This window comes from Leiobunum rupestre, chromosome 10, assembly GCF_980474605.1.
Source record: "Leiobunum rupestre chromosome 10, qqLeiRupe1.1.hap1, whole genome shotgun sequence".
Lineage (NCBI taxonomy): Eukaryota > Metazoa > Arthropoda > Arachnida > Opiliones > Sclerosomatidae > Leiobunum > Leiobunum rupestre.
The window spans coordinates 43,729,689-43,752,097 of NC_143393.1; the positions used below are offsets into that span (position 1 = coordinate 43,729,689).

General features: G+C 34.5%; 1 protein-coding gene across 1 annotated transcript in view; it reads left to right on the plus strand.

Moving 5' to 3' along the window:
• Positions 1-22,409, plus strand: part of LOC149925992 (uncharacterized) — a 73,791-nt gene that overhangs the window by 13,209 nt on the left and 38,173 nt on the right. The window lies entirely within an intron of this gene.

Genomic DNA, 22,409 nt, shown 5'->3' on the forward strand with positions numbered 1-22,409 from the left:
AAAGAGGCTTTGGATCAGGATTTTTGGAGAGTTATAGGGCAAATTTTTTTTTTATCTGGAGGAGGAAACAGGGTTATTCGCTTGGAGATGACTATTGGTTTTTCCGGTTGACTGCGTCGATTTCGCTCCGTATTAAAGTTGCATCCCTTCTCTGAAGCCCACTTTCTTCCTCCTCGACGGGGCTGAAAAGCGAAAGAGGTCAACAGGAGACACTGGGGGTTAACAATGGCCCCGAGATGGAAACCTTTTTTGAAGATGCTGGACAGAGGGGGTTGGAATAGAAACTGTATTTTAACAGGGTTCGTACACGACCTGGAACAGTCGGGGAATTTCGAAAATTATCCTTAAAGGTCGGGGAAATTTGGAAATTATCCTTAAAGGTCGGCGAAATTTGGAAATTATCCCTAAAGGTCGGGGAAATTTGGAAATTATCCCTAAAGGTCGGGGAAATTTGGAAATTATCCCTAAAGGTCGGGGAAATTTGGAAATTATCCCTAAAGGTCGGGGAAATTTGGAAATTATCCCTAAAGGTCGGGGAAATTTGGAAATTATCCCTAAAGGTCGGGGAAATTTGGAAATTATCCCTAAAGGTCGGGGAAATTTGGAAATTATCCCTAAAGGTCGGGGAAATTTGGAAATTATCCCTAAAGGTCGGGGAAATTTGGAAATTATCCCTAAAGGTCGGGGAAATTTGGAAATTATCCCTAAAGGTCGGGGAAATTTGGAAATTATCCCTAAAGGTCGGGGAAATTTGGAAATTATCCCTAAAGGTCGGGGAAATTTGGAAATTATCCCTAAAGGTCGGGGAAATTTGGAAATTATCCCTAAAGGTCGGGGAAATTTGGAAATTATCCCTAAAGGTCGGGGAAATTTGGAAATTATCCCTAAAGGTCGGGGAAATTTGGAAATTATCCCTAAAGGTCGGGGAAATTTGGAAATTATCCCTAAAGGTCGGGGAAATTTGGAAATTATCCCTAAAGGTCGGGGAAATTTGGAAATTATCCCTAAAGGTCGGGGAAATTTGGAAATTATCCCTAAAGGTCGGGGAAATTCAAGGAATTTGAAAATGGGTCTAACCAAGTAAGGGAATTTTAAAATAACCCCAAAAAAATGAGGCAAATAAATTTTTGAAAGATGTATTAAATTAAAGGAAAATTTGGCAATTTGTGCAGGGAATTTAATACGAACCCTGTTTAACCTCCTTGGTTTACGGTTCGCTGTTATGGATTAACCCAAGAATTGCAATAGCTTGTGATTTCATGATCAATGAGAAAAAGCCCGCTAACCCGAATAAATTTTTTAACCTTAAGGGATCCACTTAAACCCATTCTATAAATATCAGGATTATTTTTTCTTCAATCGAAAGCTAAACAAACCCTGCGGCTTCTGTCAGCGGAGCATCGAATGAATTGAAAATGGTCATTTTTCCTATTGTTTGTGGGCTTGCAACCCCGTGTGTGTGTTTTTTTTTTGGAAAATTCTATTTAAGTTCTTGAAGTTTTCTTTCGTATTTTTGGCAGCATTGATCCAAATCCCACTTGAAACAAAACTTATAAATGTTTTTTTTTTCCTTCTTATTCTATGATGAAGAACAAGTCCTTTTAGTTCCGTTTCCTCGCTCACCCGGCAGAGGGCTTTTTTAAACTGACATGTTTATAGGTTCACTCAAAGTTTTTCGGTCTCGCTCGAGATTTTTAAATGGTCGTAAATTCTGTTTAGCTTCTTTTTTTAAATCAAAAAAGGTGACGTTTTACAGAGTTTTGTGTGAAATATAAACCTCTTTTTCGGTTGGTGCTGCCATCTGGTTATCGCGAGGAATTTTTTTCAGCTGGTTTATCAATTTGACCCGCTTGGCGTCGCTTCTTGTAGTGTGGAGTTTGAGGGGGGGGGGGTGATAATGGGTCTGTCTGTGTAGCCTCCCAGATACCACTCAAAATTATGCTACGCGTTATTTTTAGTGTTATATTTATGGGTATAATTTTGGTAATTTTAGGGCTGATAATTTTATTTATTTTCATATTAAGTACTTTTTTATTTTTATGTTAAAAGAAAGACTTCCTATATTTCCGATATTTTTAATGCCTTCATATAAATTCCTTTATTTTCATCTATTTTCCAAAATTTTCACGGGCTTTTGAAAATGAAAGAACGTTTTTTGTACGTGTCATAGAACACTGCCACCTAGGAGCAACAAACACAAGGAGAACGCAGCGTAGCCTTAAACACGCTAACCCAGTGTTGTGTACAGATTTCATTGGACGAGCCTTCACGCTGAACGTTTTAAAAAATGTACACAGGAAAATGCCCGACTTTTGACGGGTTGCGTTCTCCTTGTGTGGGGTGCTGTTTTTGTTGCACCTTGGTTTACTGTTATTAGATATTTTATATCGATAAAAAGTTAAAAACCCTTAAAAAGTAATTTATTTCAATTTTTTATTTCCGATTTGCGCAATTCGGAAAATTTTCCGTAAATTTTTTCTGGAAAATTAACAATAGCTCCCTACACTCACTATTACCTTTAACCTCAACAAGTGTTTATGGAAGGGGAAAACGAAGAGTTCGGGGTTATAACCCTTAAACCATTGGGGAGAGAACTTGCAAACTCAACGCCGAAGGAGTTGTTCCGAGTTTTCACCCAGTGCCACAAACTGGGATCGAACCCGGCTCCTCTTGCTGCGAGGCGAAAGCGCTAACCACTCCGCCACCCCACGTTTAAAGCTATCGATCGAACCCTAAGAATCCCTCAAGTTTATTATCGAAATAGACAAAAAATAAATACACACGAAAGGGTTTAAACGGCAACTCCTTAAAATGGCATCAATACTCACCTTTTCGCTCCACACGCGGGTCGTCTTAACAAGGGCACTTTCCCCCAAAGTGCTTCCAAGCGCCTCTTTACCAATTCACTCTTTTATTTCCGCAGCTAAAAGCGAAGGGTGGCAATTTTGCTTATTGCTCGTTAGACGCGTCCGAATTGTGCTATTACCCGCGCCCACCCCCGCTTGTAACGAGCTCCTCGCGTGCCCTTACATCCTCCGCTACCACCCCCCTTTGTTCGCACCCCCCCCCCCTCTATCCTTTTAAAATTAAGTCGAGTCATGTTAGGAAGCTTACCTTTCGGATTCATCTCACTCACTCGCTGCCGGTGTATAGAGACTATTTCCTAACGCGCAGTGTTGTCAGCCCGAACGTTTCCAGCCCAATTTGGCGGTTTTAATATCCATTTATAATTGTGATATATTTTGTCTGGAAACTTCGTTTTTCTAAGAATAACGTTAATTTTACAAATGTTACCTGGAAAACCTGAAAATATCAGGGGATTAAATTATCGACAGAAATAACATGGAAATTCCCTTTTTTTTTAGAACAAAATGGGGGAAATTTATGAGGGTTCAAAACGTTTGCTCTAAAGAATACAAATTTATATCCCAAATCCAAATAGGACTTTGTGAAATGATTGGTTGAGTTCTGACATGGAGAGTGACACTAGGTCAGTGTTTTGCAACGTAATAAGATAGAACCCTAGTTTTTATTGACGTTATCTTGCACCTGAAAATATTAGTTGGTAAACCTGGAAATATCAGGGAAAATTAATCTTATTTTTATACTGAAAATAATCCTTTTCAGTAAGCAAAGCAGCAGTTGGATTTTGGTTGGGTAGAGCCACCCAAAATGGTTATTTAAAAACGTATTTGGTCTGATCATTTTTAAGTTTTTTTTAATAAAAAAAAACAACAAGGAAATCGCCAAGAAGTAATATTTCCAGGAGCGAGGACCTGGAAGTTACTGTTTATGAAGTCCTTGTTGAAATAAAGGAAACTTTTCACCTATATGGTATGCAACAAGTGTTCCCTTTTAACCAGGTAGCTTTTTTCGACGTTCGGTTTATAGGAGAAAAGTTTCCATTATTTCAACAAACACTATATATAAACAGTAACTTTCAGGTCTTGGATCTCTGATATATTACCAGGGTGACCAGACTTCCTATATTTTCTATGCCTTCCTATAAATTCCTTTATTTTAACCTATTTTCCTGTAATTTCACGGTCTTTTGAAAATGAAAGAATTTATGTATGTCATAGAACATTTAGTGAAAACTTTCGAACATAATCTTGAAATGTACGCCGCTAAGTTGTCCAATAATGTAGTCGGTGTACTAAACATTATCAATATTCTAGGTGATACCGATATGCAATAATTAACTTATTCAGAGTTGCCACACGTCAGGGAAAAGTCAGGGAACTTAAGAATGGACCTAAAAAGTCGGGGAAATGTCAAGGAAGTTTTAGAATTTGTGAAAAGTCAGGGAATTAAATTTAATTTTGGCACTTTTTTAAGGTTATTTTAGACCAGATCTATGACAAATTCTATGATTATCATTTATTTCCTTGAAAGTTTGGCAAAAAATTTCAACATTGCAATAACCTTTTTACTGTCAGTAAAAAGGTTATTGCAATGTTGAAATTAATTAATAAATTTTAATGAGCTTATATTATATAAGCTCATTAAAATGTATTAATTTCTGATAAAAGTAAATATAAAATAAAAATTTGGCCTTAAAAAGTCAGGGAAAATCTCTCAATATGGTCAGGCAAAACAGGAAATAGTCAGGGAATTTGAATCTCAAAATTTTGTGGCAACCCTGTTATTATTTTTCCTATATTTTCCTATTTAGTGTCCTATATTTTCGTATAATTCGCCCATAAAATTCCTATTTTTCCTGTAAAATTTTCAAAGCCTTAAATTTCCCTGGTCACCCGGTTTTACTTCTGGGCGATTTTATTTTCGGCGTTTATTGGGCGGTTTTATTAGGAAATTTGATCCGAAATTAATATCTGGCAACAGCGTGCAGGTATGAATAGCAAATTGAAATCGCAGTCTAAGAGTATATTCCTTTTGAATGATAATTATTTCTACCTGAGCGATCGGCCTATCAAAGTGGCTCTGAGGGGATCGCGATTCATTAAATATATCAACACCGCTTCTCGGTCAAAAGGCAATCGCTACAAACGGGAAACTATCGAGGTTTACACTTGGAACGTCTAAGGTGCCATTGGGACGGTGATACGAAAGCGCGTCGAGAAAAAGGCGCGGCTTAACTACGTCAAGCGTAAGACGTAACACGACATTTCTAATTCATTGGCTCGAAACGAATGCGTCGTCATGGTAACAAATAGGACGAAACCGGTCTACCGTTGGATTTTCTAGCTATTTTATTTTTTTTAATTTAATTTAGTTTAATTATTCACTCGAAGATCTATTTGGTCCGAGTTTCGCGTTTTTGTCTGCTCGAAGACCTATCGGTACGAGCTATTAGTAAGTTTTTAAATTTCTTAAAAATTTGTTGAGGGTTTAGCTTTATGGACTTATCTACTTATTCGCCAATTTTATCATCCATGGTAACAAGTAGGCGATCTTCCCGCGCAAAATAGGCTTATAAAACAATGGATTTAAAAACCTCAATTTGTTATCGTACTTAATATTTTGGATATTTGATTTTTGAGGTTTTATGGTGGTTTTTCTTGACAAATTCGTTAATATTTTGAGTACAGCGGTAATGTAAACTAAAATTTAAATTAATCTTCAACAAATTTAATTATTAAATAAAAAATTATTGAATTGAGTTTGATCTGAATTGACATAGCTACATTGAAGTGTAAGAGGTTATTTAAATCAATGCTTTTTAAATAATTTTATTTAAATTGAGCCGGTGTTTTGGACAATTTAACAGGGTTCATACAGGCCTCGAAAACCTGGAAGTATCAGGGAATTCGATAGTCGACAGAAAAGTCAGGGAAATTCCAAATTTAATTTCCAAATATTTCCACGATTTCTAAAGATTTATTTTGATTCCCAGTGATTTTGTGATTTCATAAATTGTATTGGGCTTAAAATTTTAAGGTTTTTATTAAAGATTTCCCGGTTTTTACTGATTACCAAAGATTTCCCCAATTCCGTATTTATATTAATCTCGAAAACCTGGAATTTCCAGAAAAGTCTGGGAATTTGAATATGCATCTAAAAGTCAGGGAAAAGTCGGATAATGTTAACAGTTAGTCCAAAAACAGAGTAATGCCAGGGAATTTAATTTCGGTGGCAAATAGAAAACCATTACTAAAATATATTTAAAAAAAAACAATGTTTGGCACAAAATAAGTCAGGGAAAATCTCCGGATATGATTAGGGAATTTGAATATGAAAAAACTGTAGCAACCGTGATTAAAGATTTCCCTATTGGTTTTCCAAATATTTATTTAGATTCCCAGAGATTTTATTAAAAAATAATGCAAGATTTTAAGTAATCGACTAATCGATTTTTTCTAAATGTATACCAGGAGGTTTTCAAACTTAGTAGAGCGAAATAAAATGCCCCTTTGTTCTTATTTTTCCTCTCAGCTCGTCGCTAGAACTTGCCAAAAATTTAAAGTCTGCTTGGGGCCTATTGTCTTCAAAAATTTAACGTACTTTTCCTCGATTACCTGGCGTTGTCAGCAACGTGTCGCCGAAGCTGTCATTTTGTAAACACAGATGGCGCCGTGTTACTAATCTCCGCCCATTTAATGATACGGAAGTTTGTTCTTGGAGTCGGGGACTCGCAAGAAGAGTACCCGAGGTGTTTATTTCCGATTTTGTTCAAAGTCGGCCGTAATGTAGTCGATGTAGGCCTATATGAGATCTGAAATTTCGCAAAAGGAGACGTTGCACTACCCATTCGATTTGCCATGCCAACCGAAAATGTTTTTGACCACTTAAAACAAAAATCTCCATGTAAAAAAGCATGGCATTTTTTCGGTTTTACAGTATCCTACCTACGATTTTTTTTTTTAATTTTTGACAGTCACGAAATGGGTAATTTTAACCACATTTAGGTAAATTTCATTTTGGGTAAAATTGTAACAATTTTCGGGTAAAATAAGGAAATGGAGTTTTTTGTTTTCAGTGGAAAATATATTAACTAGGTTGAAATAATCTGAATTGTTTCATAAACATCGATTTAAATCATGTATCTCAATGGCGTGTTCAATATGAAATTACCAAATTCCGTAACAATTCGAATCGAATAATAAGTAGATTTAATTAAGATTAATTTAAATTGTCAATACAATCGAAATATCAATAAATAAGACCATTGAATAAATTTTAAAATTTAAAGTTGTTTTTACTACATTCGCGTAAAATCACTAAATTACTTTAAGATCCAACTGTGTTTATTGCGCAATGTTTCATTGTTTTTAAATATTGTGCAATAAATTTAATTTTTATTTAGTATATAGATCAAGTGATTTTTTAAATCAACAAAAATATACCAAAGTAGGGAAATTTGCGCTAAATTCTACGCAGAGTTGTTGCCCTAGTACAGTAGTACTTGAAAACCTGTAATTCCTGAAAAGGTCAGGGAATTTTAAAAAAAAATTAGTATACACGTCAGGGAAACGTCAGGTAGTAGCAAATAGCCTTTTGCAATTTCTTACCTATACTTTAGTAAAGTTCAGGGTGACCACAGTTCCTATATTTCCTATTTTTTCCTATAATTTAACGTCTTTTCTTTTTCTCCTATAATTTCATTAAATTTCCTATAATTACCTTTATTTTACCTCAAAAGTCTGAAGAAATTAAAATAGCTGATATTTTATCCTTACTTTCCTTAGTCCTTAGAAGTCTTCAAAACGACCTAGTTTTTAAAGATGCTTATTTCCAACATTGTTCGCCGATAGTTTTCGACTATTTCTATCGGTTATCAACTTTTTTTTTAATGTTATTCCCCCTTTAAACAATTTTGGCAACCGTTTTCTCTTATTGTATAATTAATTTTCTCCTATTTCTTCCTTTCTCCTCCCAATTTTCTATATATTTTCCTATATTTCACTGATAAATTTCCTATATTTCACTGATAAATTTCCTATATTTCACTGATAAATTTCCTATATTTCACTGATAAATTTCCTATATTTCACTGATAAATTTCCCATATGTCACTGATAAATTTCCCATATTTCACTGATAAATTCCCTATATTTCACTGATAAATTTCCCATATTTCACTGATAAATTTCCCATATTTCACTGATAAATTTCCTATATTTCACTGATAAATTTCCCATATTTCACTGATAAATTTCCCATATTTCACTGATAAATTTCCCATATTTCACTGATAAATTTCCCATATTTCACTGATAAATTTCCCATATTTCACTGATAAATTTCCCATATTTCACTGATAAATTTCCCATATTTCACTGATAAATTTCCCATATTTCACTGATAAATTTCCCATATTTCACTGATAAATTTCCTATATTTCACTGATAAATTTCCTATATTTCACTGATAAATTCCCTATGATTCCTTTAAAGGAATTAAAAATATTCCATGGTCACCTTGAAAGTTCGACTTATAATAAGTCTGGGAAAATCTCAAGAAATGGCCAAGGAATTTGAACATGAAAAAACTGTGGCAACCCGTCTACGGTATTTCGTTTTCTATTGGCAAGATTTTTCGAGAACGATAAGTTTTAATAAACGGTTCGAAAACAACAAGCCCGGCAATAAAAACGGCCGTAGGACGTCACTTTTATAACTCGAGCCGGTACTTTGGGAGGAGGTCGTAACGACACCCTTAGCGAGCCGGCACCCTGGCCAGTACTCTGGCCGCGAATCGAAGGGTCAATCTGGCCGGCCGATACTATCGTTTCCGACGCGTCCGAATCAATTCTTCCCATTTTTACTTCTTAGTAAAGTGCCAATCTTTTATCCTCTTTACTGAGAGACGCGGCGCTTTTATTGGCTAATATTCCCGCGGCTTTCACCTGCAGAAATGAGGTGTCCAGGCGCTGCAGCCCCGCAATGATCCCCCTTTTATTCCGCTCCGTCTATTTCGACCTCCGACTGCCATTTTACAGACACTCGCTTCCCTTTTTGGGCCATTTCCCCGAGTAATAATACCCCTTTCCCCTTTCACCCCACGCGGGATGGAAGCTACTGACTTGGCCACACGCGTTGTTGTTGTTGTTGTTGTCGTCGTCGCCGCCGCCGTAGTAGTCTTAGCGCTATTACGGATTCGCTATCGGTTGCCTTTGATAGGGATTATGATTTTTAATATTTTACTATTAATATTCCTTAAAATTTTAAAAAAAAATGAAGTTATTGTTATAAAATCCCAAGATTTTGGTATCGTTCCTTTCGACCGAATAAATTCATTTTTCCCGTCCAATGGGCCTCCGTAGACGGTAGTAAAATGAAATGAAATTTCGGTCGAATGGGACCAAAAATATAATTAAAATCACACATTTGGGCTACTTTCGGTTGAATTGGACACCAAAAAAAAACGTATTCGGTCGAATGGGACCAAAGCAAAATTTTTGTGAATTCCGCCAAAATTAGTAAAAAATCGAAAATTTTCCTAAAGATAAAAAATTAAAATTCAAATAAATAGGTCTTTCAATGAAGTAACTTGGCTTTCTTGTTTGAATGTTCCTTTAACGTCACTGTCTCAGCCGGCTGCACACTTAAGCTCGCAAGCGAATTTCGAAAACCAAGTTCGCCCCCAAGCAAGCCAAACTAGGATTTTTTATAATTTCGCCTCTCACGTGTGTAGCCAGCTCTAGGAGCGCGTGATAAGAATCGCGAGGAATTTCGGATTTTCTAGCGCGCGTGCTGCGATTATCAGGGTTCATACAAACATGGAAATCAGTGAAAACCTGGAAATATCAAATTTGGGTAAATTGGAACATTTTTGGGTTAAAATTGTAACATTTTTTGGATAAAATAAGGAAAAAATCTTATTTTGGTTCTAAGTGGTCAAAAACATTTTCGGTTGCCATGGCAAAACGAATGAGTAGTGCAACGTCTCCTTTTGGGAAATTTCATATCTCATATAGGTCTACATTACGGCCGACTTTGAACAAAATCGGCAATAAACACCTCGGGTACTCTCCTTGTTAGTATTAAATTCATACGTTCAATCTTGACTATATTATATTAGAAAGTGTAACAGTAATGCTTTTAACATTTTAGAGACCCCTATTGTTTTAAAAAGTACACCTGCAGGGTTCGTACAGAACCTGGATATCCTGGAAAAACTGGATAAGTCAAGGATTCAAATAATTTCGTTGAAAGTCAGGTATTTTACTTAGTCAACCAAACCACATATTAACAAAGAATTTTTGACCTAAATGTCCAAAAATATAATCAAAAAGGTCAGGAACTTTGGCAAACATTGGTCAGGGATAACCTGGAAAAGTCAGGGATTTTAGAAATTTTCGTACGAACCCTGACCTGGAAAATATTCAAAACTACTCTGGAAAACCTGGAAATATCTGGGAAAATGGTTTTTGAAATATTGTATGAACCCTGGATTATACTCATTATGCTCTGTCTTGTGACGTAAGAGAAACATTTTATATGTCAAGTTTTTCTTCAATTTATTTTATATTTGTATATCAAATATAAAAATCCCGCTAAATACATTGAAAATACCAAGAACGTGCTAACAGCACATTTTTCGTTTAAGTATTTTTGCTGAATTGGCTGGATATTATAGTGTCATGCACCAAAAATAGTATTTATCTTTAGTTAGGGAAAATGACTATGTTGAACGTGGCTTCCAATCCCCCTCAGGCTCGATGAGTAAACAAGTAAAAACAAGGATGTATTTATACCAAGATACTTTGGATGTCAGCAGGTCTTATAAAGTCGCTACGCCAGCCCTAATGGTTTTTGTGTAGTCTTGTAATAGTGCAGTCAAAGCCTATGCATGAATTCATACGCTCTTCGGTGCAGGGCTAGCTCATTAAATCATGATTAAAATCAACTGATTTTTAAAAAAAATCATGGATTTAAATCACACCCTGTATTTCAATGGCGGAATAAAAAATGGCAAAAAATAGGTTCTTAAAAAATAGGTTCTTAAAAAATTAAAATACATTAAATGGTATTTGATTTATTTATTTAATTTAATTAAAGATTAGCTAACTGATAAAAGTAAAATATTATTATGCAGGAAAAGTGCCATTGTATAAAAATCAATAAAATAAAAAAAATCGATTGATTTTTATTAAAATCAAAAAGTTAGTACGAAACGTTCAAACACGAAGGCCATGTTACTTTATTACAATAATTTGAAAAAATGCGCTATCACAATAAATATAGTTTCCTGAATTTGAATTTACGTCATATTCTGTAAACAGGGTTTCATTAAAGAACAGGGAATTTAAAAATGGGCCTTAAAAGACGGAATTTTAAGAATGAGTAAAACGTCAGATAATTCAATTTAATTTTGACACTTTAAGGTAATTTTACTTTCGATCTAGTACAAATTTTAATTAGGTGATTTTTATTTAGATCCTTGAAAATGTTGCTAATTTTTTAACGTTGCAATAACTTTCGTACTGAAATATAATGTATTGAAATTTATAAAAGTAAAATATAAAATTAAAAATTGTCTAATTTTGACCTAAAAAACGTCGGAGAAAATCTCTTAAAATGGTCGGGGAAAACAGGGAATTTGAATCTGAAAATATTGTGGGTGAAAACTCGGAACAACTCCTTCCGCGAATTGTGTCTGCAAGTTCCCTCTCCACTGGTTCGAGGGGTTTTCCCCGAGCTCTTCGGTTTCCCCTTCCGTAAAATTATATAAATTAAATCTCGATAATGTAAATAATCTTTCTAATTTCAAAAGTATAGCAAAGAAATTTGTTTTTATAAAGTAACTTATGTCGGTTTAATGTTTTTTTTATTATTTCAATTTAAAATTAATTCAGCGAGACATTTGTAACGCTGTGTCTGAAGTGCGGCCAAAAGTCACATATAACTTAGCCGGAATATATGTAATGAATTTCGAAAGCGTGCTAATAAATTTATTATTATTATTATTATTATTATTATTATTATTATTATAAAAATTTGTAGAGGTTAACGGTAATTGTGAGTGAAGGGAGCTGTTGGCTCGCGTGTCATGAACAGGGGCGGATCCATAGGGGGGGCGATGGGGGTGATCGCCCCCCCTTAGAATACTTGAAAAAACATAACAATTTTTGAAGTTATTGAAATATATTTATAGAGACTAGAGTATACTAGACTTTCTAGTTGTAGAAAGTACTTCGTTTAAGCAAACGAAAATGAGAGCTCCATATAGGCTTCGAGCTTAGAAACGATAGCGCCATCTACTTTAATACCTGCCAACTAAATTTGTGAAGAAATAGCAGATGACTTTTGAATGCCCATGATCGCCCCTCCTTACTTGATGGCCTGGATCCGCTCCTGGTCATGAAGAGCTTGCCACCACCCTCCTACGCATTGTAACCTGGCCAACTGAATTAATGGCTTTAAAAGTCGCTTGATGACTTAGGCCTAAGGTACCTTGGGTATTAGCCTAGCTGATTATTATTATTATTATTATTCACCCTTTAGAAAATACTTTATAGTATACTTATTATGTATATGATTGTAGAGGTTGCGATGTTATAGGCATACCGAATACAACGATCCTGCGCAACTTACGCATCGCGACTTGCCCATCTTGTTTAACATTGATTTGTCGGGGGTGGAGGGTAGCTCATACCTACCCTTTAATTGTGAAGAATCGAACCCTGGAGTTTAAAGGGGGATCTAAGAACTATATATATATATATATATATACCCTTATAGAATCAACCCCGTCACACTGTGGCCGAACTAATCTGGAACTGTGTCCTGGCGAAAAAATAACAACAAAAGACAACGCGGGAAATGTAACGAAATAAGGAACTTTTTCTTTTTTAGTGGAAATGGCTGCAGCCAATATAAGGTTTCTTTGTTCGTACTAAACGCTAACACGAAGTTCTATCTCCCTCCTGCCTTTGTAACTGGCTGTGTCGTGTCGCGGGGGCCGCGGTGAATAAAAGAAATAATAAATTTTCGGCTGGTAACTTCGATTGAAATTACTTTTCCCTCCCTCGTATAGATGGGGACTTACGTCTCTCTCTCCGCCTGGCGGTGGGAGAAGAAAGTTATATTAAACTTTTTCCATTACTAGATGGCGGCTGTATCGTTTTCGCGGCGTTACTTTCGTAAATGGTTCTTTCGGGTTCAGAGTTAGTCGAGATTTAGCTCCCCCTGACGGGATTTGATCGCGACTTTAATTTGTCTCAACGTTAACTACTTGACTGGTTAGTCGGAATCTTCCTTAGTACTTCGACCTAGACCAGTGATTCTTAAATGGTGCCCCGTGGAACCCCGTGGCTACTTTTAAAATGCTAGTGACTCCGGGATACTTTGAGCTGCGCTTTGATAGAATTAGTTTCGGCAGAAAAAATTTAAGTACCGAACTTTTTTTCAAGCGAAGGTTCCACGATAAATTTCAAACTGAAATAGGTTTCCACGAGGTGACAAAGGTTGAGAACCACTGACCTAGACGTTAGAAGGATATGACAGGGCTCATGCAGACCTGGGAAACTGGGATATATCACTGAATTAGATTGTCGACAGAAAAGCGAGGGAAATTATCATTATTTAGTAAAAATCTGGGAAATTATCATTATTTAGTAAAAATTTAATTATCATTATTTAGTAAAAATTTGGGAAATTATATTAATTAGGAAAAATCTGGGAAATTATCATTATTTGGGAAAAATCTGGGGAATTATCATTAATTAGGAAAAATCTGGGAAATTATCATTAATTAGGAAAAATCTGGGAAATTATCATTAATTAGGAAAAATCTGGGAAAATATCATTATTTAGTCCAAATTAGAGAAATTATCATTTAGTAAAATCCGGAAAGTACTCATTGTTTAAATAAATGTCGCAAAATATTAATTTAGTAAAAATCCGGAAAATATTCGCCTAGTAAAATCTGGAAAATATTAATTTAATAAAAATCCGGGAAATATTAATTTAGTAACAATATGGGTAATTATCATAATTAACTAAAAATCTAAGTAATTATCATAATTAATTAAAAATCTAAGTAGTTATCATTATTAACTAAAAATCTGGGTAATTATCATTATTAACTAAAAATCTGGGTAATTATCATTATTCAGTAAAAATCTGGGTAATTATCATTATTATCTAAAAATCTGGGTAATTATCATTATTATCTAAAAATCTGGGTAATTATCATTATTAACTTAAAATATGGGTAATTATCATTATTCAGTAAAAATCTGGGTAATTATCATTATTCAGTAAAAATCCGGGTAATTATCATTATTCAGTAAAAATCCGGGTAATTATCATTATTCAGTAAAAATCTGGGAAATATGAGGGCTCAGAAAGTTTGCCCAAAGGAATACAAATTTCCGTAAAGTATTCTTAATAATTGGCCCTATACTTCTTCTTGAAAAGATTTGTGAAGTTAGCAATGACACGGAGAGTTACACTTGGTGAGTGTTTGCGACGTAATCAGATAAACCTTAGTTTCTATTTAGGATATCTCAAAACATTGATTGCTCTTGCGCCTGTAGATTCAGTCCGGTATAGAGTTGTTAATTTTCCGGGAAAATTAAATGCGGAAAATTTTCCGCAAATGGAAAAATAAAAGATTGAAACATACTTGACTTTTTACGTGTTTTTATTTTAAGACTAGTTTAGAAGTTTATATTTACTTAAAGGGAATATAACCTCCAGCGCCAAAAATATCTAAAGTCATAGGAAAATGGTCGAAGTTTGGTGTTCCACACCTAAAACCTGAGGTTATATTCCCTTTAAGGATTCGACAAAATGATTCGAAAATATTAGGCTAATCGTGTTTTCTTTGACATTCGCAGGGCTCCCACCAGGTCCCTAAAATACCAAAAAGCCCCTACTTTTTTTCGAGGTCCCTAAACCACCTTAAAATATTAATTTGGTACCTAAATTACCCTATTTCTAGTAAATTTGCTGAAAAGTACCATCCATCGGCTTATAATATTGAACCAGAATTGTATCGATTCACGTTTATAGCTATTTACTACATTAGGTGGCGCCACGAGCTCGGCTAAATTGAAATACTCGGTAAAATTCATAATGAGCCTCCCTGTCGTAAAGTTGAACTATATATGTTGGAGTAAAGATTTGTTATTAAATATTTTTACAAATTAAAACTAAGGCAGTTTTAGAAATATCCTATTTTAAAGTCATTTTTGTAAAAATTAAAGTTTAAATAATTATCTAATTTTTTATTAAAATGGTCCCTATTTGGTTCCTACTTATCAAAATTTGGTTCCTATTTCACCATATTTCTAGCCTAAGAAATCCCCTATTTCCCTATTTTGTTTTTCAGATTTTGGTGGGAGCCCTGCATTCGCTATAACAGTTAAATATAAAATGTCATAATTCATCAAGGCGGGCATCTTAAATATGAGCCAAATAAGGATAACTCTTGGACGCCTATAAGGATATGTTTTACCCTAACTTTATCTTAAGGACTATTTTCGCTCCTTACTAAGGTTAATTTTTCTCAAGGATAAGAGTAGAATTCGAAATTTCGAGTATAAGTATAATTTCAATATTTATGTATAGATTTTTTTATCCTTACGAATTATAAGGAGGGTTGTAGAATGCTTCCTTATGATAATAATAAATTTAATCATTTAATTATTGTTTGGTATTGGTTGAAAATGGCCTTATTCTTAGAAAAATATCATTAAATATAAAAATATACTTAGTAGGCTAAGATAATGAAATTAATTGAAAAGCTTCTTTTACCTTTGAAATACAAAACCAATCTACGAGTTCATTAGCCACGGTACCTGGTAAAACTTTAAAAGTCCAGCAATTAAATTCTGGATGGAAATAGAAAAATAGAAAATATTTATTAAAATATAAGGTCGGAAAATCTGTGGAAATGATTACGAAATTTAAATATAGAAATCTGTGACAAATTTGATTAGTCCACTGCACTACCATGGCTACCTAGCAGATTGCTTCTGTAGTGTCACCCTTATCTCAACAGAAGCCCGTTACTTAACCGTACCGGCTTTTGTCATCCTCGGTGTCTCGAATGATCCTTGCCAACAGTCGCTCTCGGAGTTTATTTTGAGGACACTAAAGCCACGGTCACACTAGAGCTTAAAACTCACGCTGGTTTTGAAAACTAGTTTTAGGTTTAAGTGTGAACCTGGCTTAACAAGCCCATTCTTTTTAGCTACTTCAGCAAAATATCTTCCTGTTTGGTAATTTTACTTTTAACCGTGGATTAACTAACTAGTGTCGTTTAAGGATCTACCACAACGCCAAAAAAACGTTAGATGTGTGCTATCCGAAATAGGTTTTTTTCGGAACCTAATAAAACCATCGCCATGGCTACAAACAGATATATCGCTTGAAATCCACTCCCGATAGGTTCGGCGTTACCATGGAGATGGAGGATAAAATCTGGAGCGAATAACCAACGCTAACTCAGTCCGGGTACATCCTTTCGCGTAAGAGTTAATCTAACAAACGGTAATTCAGGACCTTATCGTGTCTGTAAATGATGTTGCAGTTGACCCCGAAAACCCTGCAAATTTAACAACTAAATTTGATATAACTCGATCGTTAGTCTAGTATAAAACGCGCAAAGGCTTAACTGTCCTTCGACCGAAACGGAATATCTTGGTCATAAGAGGCTATGATAAATTTTACCAATATAAAATAAATCCATTTAATCAATGTGAAATAAATATTAAATCAGTGAAAAATAAAATGATAAATTTAATCAATTATATAACATAATATAATTTTAAACAATGTAAATTAAAATATAAATTTAAACAATGAAAAATATATTATATAATTTTAAACTATGAAAATTAAAATATAAATTCAACAATGAGAAATAAAATGTAATAAGTTTAAACAATGAGAAAAAATAAATTTAATCGATGAGAAAAAATAAATTTAATCAATGAGAAAAAATAAATTTAATCAATGAGAAAAATAAATTTAATCAATGAGAAAAATAAATTTAATCAATGAGAAAAAATAAATTTAATCAATGAGAAAAAATAAATTTAATCGATGAGAAAAAATAAATTTAATCAATGAGAAAAAATAAATTTAATCAATGAGAAAAAATAAATTTAATCAATGAGAAAAAATAAATTTAATCAATGAGAAAAAATAAATTTAATCAATGAGAAAAAATAAATTTAATCAATGAGAAAAAATAAATTTAATCAATGAGAAAAAATAAATTTGATCAATGAGAAATACAATACTAAGAATTTAATCAATGAGAAATACAATACTAAGAATTTAATCAATGAGAAATACAATAGTAAGAATTTAATCAATGAGAAATACAATAGTAAGAATTTAATCAATGAGAAATACAATAGTAAGAATTTAATCAATGAGAAATACAATACTAATAATTTAATCAATGAGAAATACAATACTAATAATTTAATCAATGAGAAATACAATACTAATAATTTAATCAATGAGAAATACAATACTAATAATTTAATCAATGAGAAATACAATACTAATAATTTAATCAATGAGAAATACAATACTAATAATTTAATCAATGAGAAATACAATACTAATAATTTAATCAATGAGAAATAAAATAAAATTTTATGAACTATTAAATTTAGACTGAAAAATTAAATTGTATGATATATTAAATTTTGACTATGAAAAATTAAATTTTATTAAATATTAAATTTAGTCAATGAAAAATAAAATATTAATTTAGTCAATTATTTAAAAAAATAAAGAGATGAAAACTGTGGGAATCTTAGTTTCTAAGGCATCAGTATAATCGTTAAAAAATATTCAAAAGTAAAAATAACCCTTTCATATTTTCGTAAAACATTTGTAATTTTGTGACATAAACCGCTTGATTTCCTATATTTCGTAATATCGAAAGCAAATAATTTTCTAAACAGTATAGGTCCCGTTTTTAAATTACTTATAAGTCGAACTTTTCATTTGATCGCTCTTAAAAGGAAAAAACGGTGTATCAGCCTTCGGTGGCGCTCTCTGGCGAGGAAAAAATAAAATAAAATGATCCGAGGAAATAAAATAAAACGTATTTTTTCTGGCACGGCCATAAAATGCAGCTTCTTTATTCCGCCAAAAGGTGGCGCCGCTTTTCCCTTCGCGCACTCCTCGCGGGCGATTCTTTATTTAGAGTTTCGCCTGAGGGCCGATATAAAAACAACGTGATTGGAATTCGATGGCGGTGACCTCTCAGCGCGCCCTCTCGTAACCGAACGCCGAACTAACTTCGACCCTCCGGCGGCCGACATTTTACGAGCCCTATTTTTATGGGAGTCATTTTTTCGGACTGAAACCTTCTCATTTTCTTCCGGGCCTCCCCGGCACGGGCCCGTAAAACGCCCAGATGAACTCTTTATTTTTAGGGCCCTCTCCACCTCGTCTCTTCCTAATTTAATTAGCCTATGTTTTGTTTACGTTGTAGCCACTTTTATATTTCTTCGTTGTCAATGTTGCGGTGCCAGAATTAATGGCATTAGCTTTATTGGTACCGTGGGTTATAATTTCATTATTAATTTAATTCAAACTGTATATGCTATAAATTAACGGATTTGTTGGCTTTAGTAAATACCTCTTTCCATATACAGGGTGTTTCAAAAGGTTATTCAAAAATTTGAATTAGTTATAGGGGTGAGTTGAGAAGTATGCCTGTTTTTGTCCCATTTTCTTACGTTGAGGGAAAAGAGCGCCAGAGAGCTTCAAAGTGTGGCCTACTATCCCCTGGAAGTAGGCTGCGACAAGCGCCAAACCAAGCAGCAGGGAAACGCGAACCTTTAGGTTTGGGTTCGTGTGATAGGTAAAAAAGGACTTTGTAAACAAATCGAGGTAATCAGCGTACAAAAGTAAACTTAAACAGTATTTAAAGTCCCTGCTGCTTGGTTTTGCGCTTGTTGCAGCCTACTTCCAGGGGCTAGTAGGCCGCTCTTTTAACTCATCGTAGGAAAATGTGGAAAAAAACAGACATACTTCACAACTCACCCCCTGTAACTCCTTCAAATATTTGAAACACCCTGTATAATTTCAGAAAATATAGCCGAAGTCGCGGGGGTTAAAGCAATTGCGAGTAGTAATGAGTGAAGATTGGTGCTATGCTCGACAGCAACACTTTTCAATTAATTTAATCTACGAGATATGATGCCCAAGACCTTTAATTATATTTTTTAAAGGAAAATTCAATTTAAATGGCCATTTTGTTTTTTCCAATTTTGCCCAACTTTAATGGCCTTGGGCCGCACTGCGCGCCGGTGTGGCCCTTTAAATCCAATGCAATGGTCCATTCCAAATAGGCTCGTTTTTATCGGGTTTTTCGCCCGTTTACTCCATCGGAATGTATTGATAAATTCGCTAAAGTCCCGGATAAAATCGAACCGCGTAAATTCTCCCGTCTCGAAAATGAAAAAAAGGTTACTTTCCAGAAAAGTAAAATTGACAAGTTGGCTTAAGCTTGGTTCGCACTCGCCGAAATGTTTTTCGATTTCCGCCTTACGCCACGTTTTCGTAGAAAGAAACGAAAATTTGTCAGTCGTCGTGACTAAAGTCTAGGAATTTCTCGATAGGCTTCAAATCGACCCAATCTATTTTCATACGCCGAAGCCCCCCGTTAACGAAATTAATCTATAGCATTAATTTTAACGGCGGCCTGATCACCGTGGCTAGAATTGACTTTTATCGCTTTTGTAAATATAAAAATATTTTCTGCGAGAATTTTTTCAACTATCCGTTTCAGCATACGTAACCAGGGTTCGTACGGAATCTAGATAAGTCAGGGATTGTTAAATTTGGGGGAAAATCAGGGATTTAAATAATACCGTAAAAAGTCAGGGATTTAAATAATTCCGTTAAAAGTCAGGGATTTAAATAATTCCGTTAAAAGTCAGGGATTTAAATAATATCGTAAAAAGTTAGGGATTTAAATAATATAGTTAAAAGTCAGGGATTTAAATAATATAGTAAAAAGTCGGGGATCTAAATAATATCGTAAAAAGTCGGGGATTTTATTAGTCAACAAACTTTGCATCGCCGAGAAAAATGAAGTATCTTCTCTTGGGCGCTCACGTCTGGCACTTTTTCCCTGATCGAAGAGAGAAACTATCTCGGTATGCTGTTATAAAATATAATTAAGTCTGTTATATTTAAAAAAAAGTTTCACTTTGTACTTTTACCCAAGAAATCATGAATATTACCAAAAACGTCAGGGATATTGCCAAAAAAACGGTCTGGGATAACATGAATAAGTGAGAGATTTGAAATACGAATATTTCCTACGAACCCTGGTAACAGAATCACTCGAAATTCTGCTTCTGCATAACATTTCCGTAGAAAATTTAGAAGCCGCGAACAAGGTTTCACTAAACAGGGTTTAAGACCTGGAAAAGTCTGGGAATTCGAAAACGGTTCCAAAAAGTCAGGGAACGTGAAAATGACTCCAAGAAGTCAGGCAAATAAATTTTTGAAAGATGTATTAAAAATACGTATTAAATATTTAGCAAGAATTTACCTCAATCCATTCATTTATTCTACCAAATTGGTCTAGGAAAATATGGTAAATTGGCCAGGAAAAACCTGGAAAAGTCAGGGAACGTGAAAATGACTCCAAGAAGTCAGGCAAATAAATTTTTGGAAGATGTATTAAAAATACATATTAAATATTTAGCAAGAATTTACCTCAATCCATTCATTTATACCAAATTGGTCTAGGAAAATATGGTAAATTGGCCAGGAAAAACCTGGAAAAGTCAGGGAAATTTTTTATGGAAATTAAATGGAAAAATAGGCGTTTTTTCTTGTGCATATAAATATTTAAATAATAATCGACTTTCACATAATAAAAATTACTTTATTTTTATCAATAAAGCATTACATGTTTCGACGTGCACTCACGTCGTCGTCAGGTGCACCTGAAAAATGTAGTGCTTTATTGTTAAAAATAAAGTAATTTTTATTGTATAAAAGTCGATTATTATTTAAATATCATTAAGGAAATTTTGTACGAACCCTGTTAAAGAAAATGCTTTTATGGCATACTTATGAGTGGTTATGTTACGTATGGTTTCGTTAATCTGGAGTCCCTCCCAACTAATTAGCCAACAGCCTCAAACGTGGCGCCATCTCTGGATCTATCGCTGAACTATTAGTTAGAGACGCTCGCGGGATTCTAGACATTATCGTCTGCTAATTTGTGGTTTGGCAACGGATCTATAGACGGCGGTAGTCTTATTACAAAAGCCCGCCTGCTATGACCAGAATTTACGGTAGGTTAAATGTCGAATAAACGTTAATGAACTTAAGAGTGGGATCGCCGTCTTGAATAGTGGGAGGTTTCATTATCCAGGGTTGCCACCGTACACGGGAAATCGGAAATTCCGGGAAAAGTCGGGGAATTTGAATATGGCTCTCAAAGTCGGGGAATTTTAAAAATTAGTATGAACGAACGTCAGGGAGTTTAATTTTTAAACCTTTACTAAAATATAGGTTAGAAATTGGCAAAGGTTTGACGTAAAATAAGTTGGGGGAAATCTCTGGGAATGGCCAGGGAAAACGTGGAAAAGTCGGGGAATTTGAATATGGCTCTCACAGTCGGGGAATTTTAAAAATTAGTATGAACGTCAGGGTGTTTAATTTTGGAACCTTTACTAAAATATAGGTTAGAAATTGGAAAAGGTTTGACGTAAAATAAGTTGGGGGAAATCTCTGGGAATGGCCAGGGAAAACGTGGAAAAGTCGGGGAATTTGAATATGGCTCTCACAGTCGGGGAATTTTAAAAATTAGTATGAACGTCAGGGTGTTTAATTTTGGAACCTTTACTAAAATATAGGTTAGAAATTGGCAAAGGTTTGACGTAAAATAAGTTGGGGGAAATCTCTGGGAATGGCCAGGGAAAACGTGGAAAAGTCGGGGAATTTGAATATGGCTCTCACAGTCGGGGAATTTTAAAAATTAGTATGAACGTCAGGGTGTTTAATTTTGGAACCTTTACTAAAATATAGGTTAGAAATTGGAAAAGGTTTGACGTAAAATAAGTTGGGGGAAATCTCTGGGAATGGCCAGGGAAAACGTGGAAAAGTCGGGGAATTTGAATATGGCTCTCACAGTCGGGGAATTTTAAAAATTAGTATGAACGTCAGGGTGTTTAATTTTGGAACCTTTACTAAAATATAGGTTAGAAATTGGCAAAGGTTTGACGTAAAATAAGTTGGGGGAAATCTCTGGGAATGGCCAGGGAAAACGTGGAAAAGTCGGGGAATTTGAATATGGCTCTCACAGTCGGGGAATTTTAAAAATTAGTATGAACGTCAGGGTGTTTAATTTTGGAACCTTTACTAAAATATAGGTTAGAAATTGGAAAAGGTTTGACGTAAAATAAGTTGGGGGAAATCTCTGGGAATGGCCAGGGAAAACGTGGAAAAGTCGGGGAATTTGAATATGGCTATCAAAGTCAGGGAGGTTAATTTCGCTTG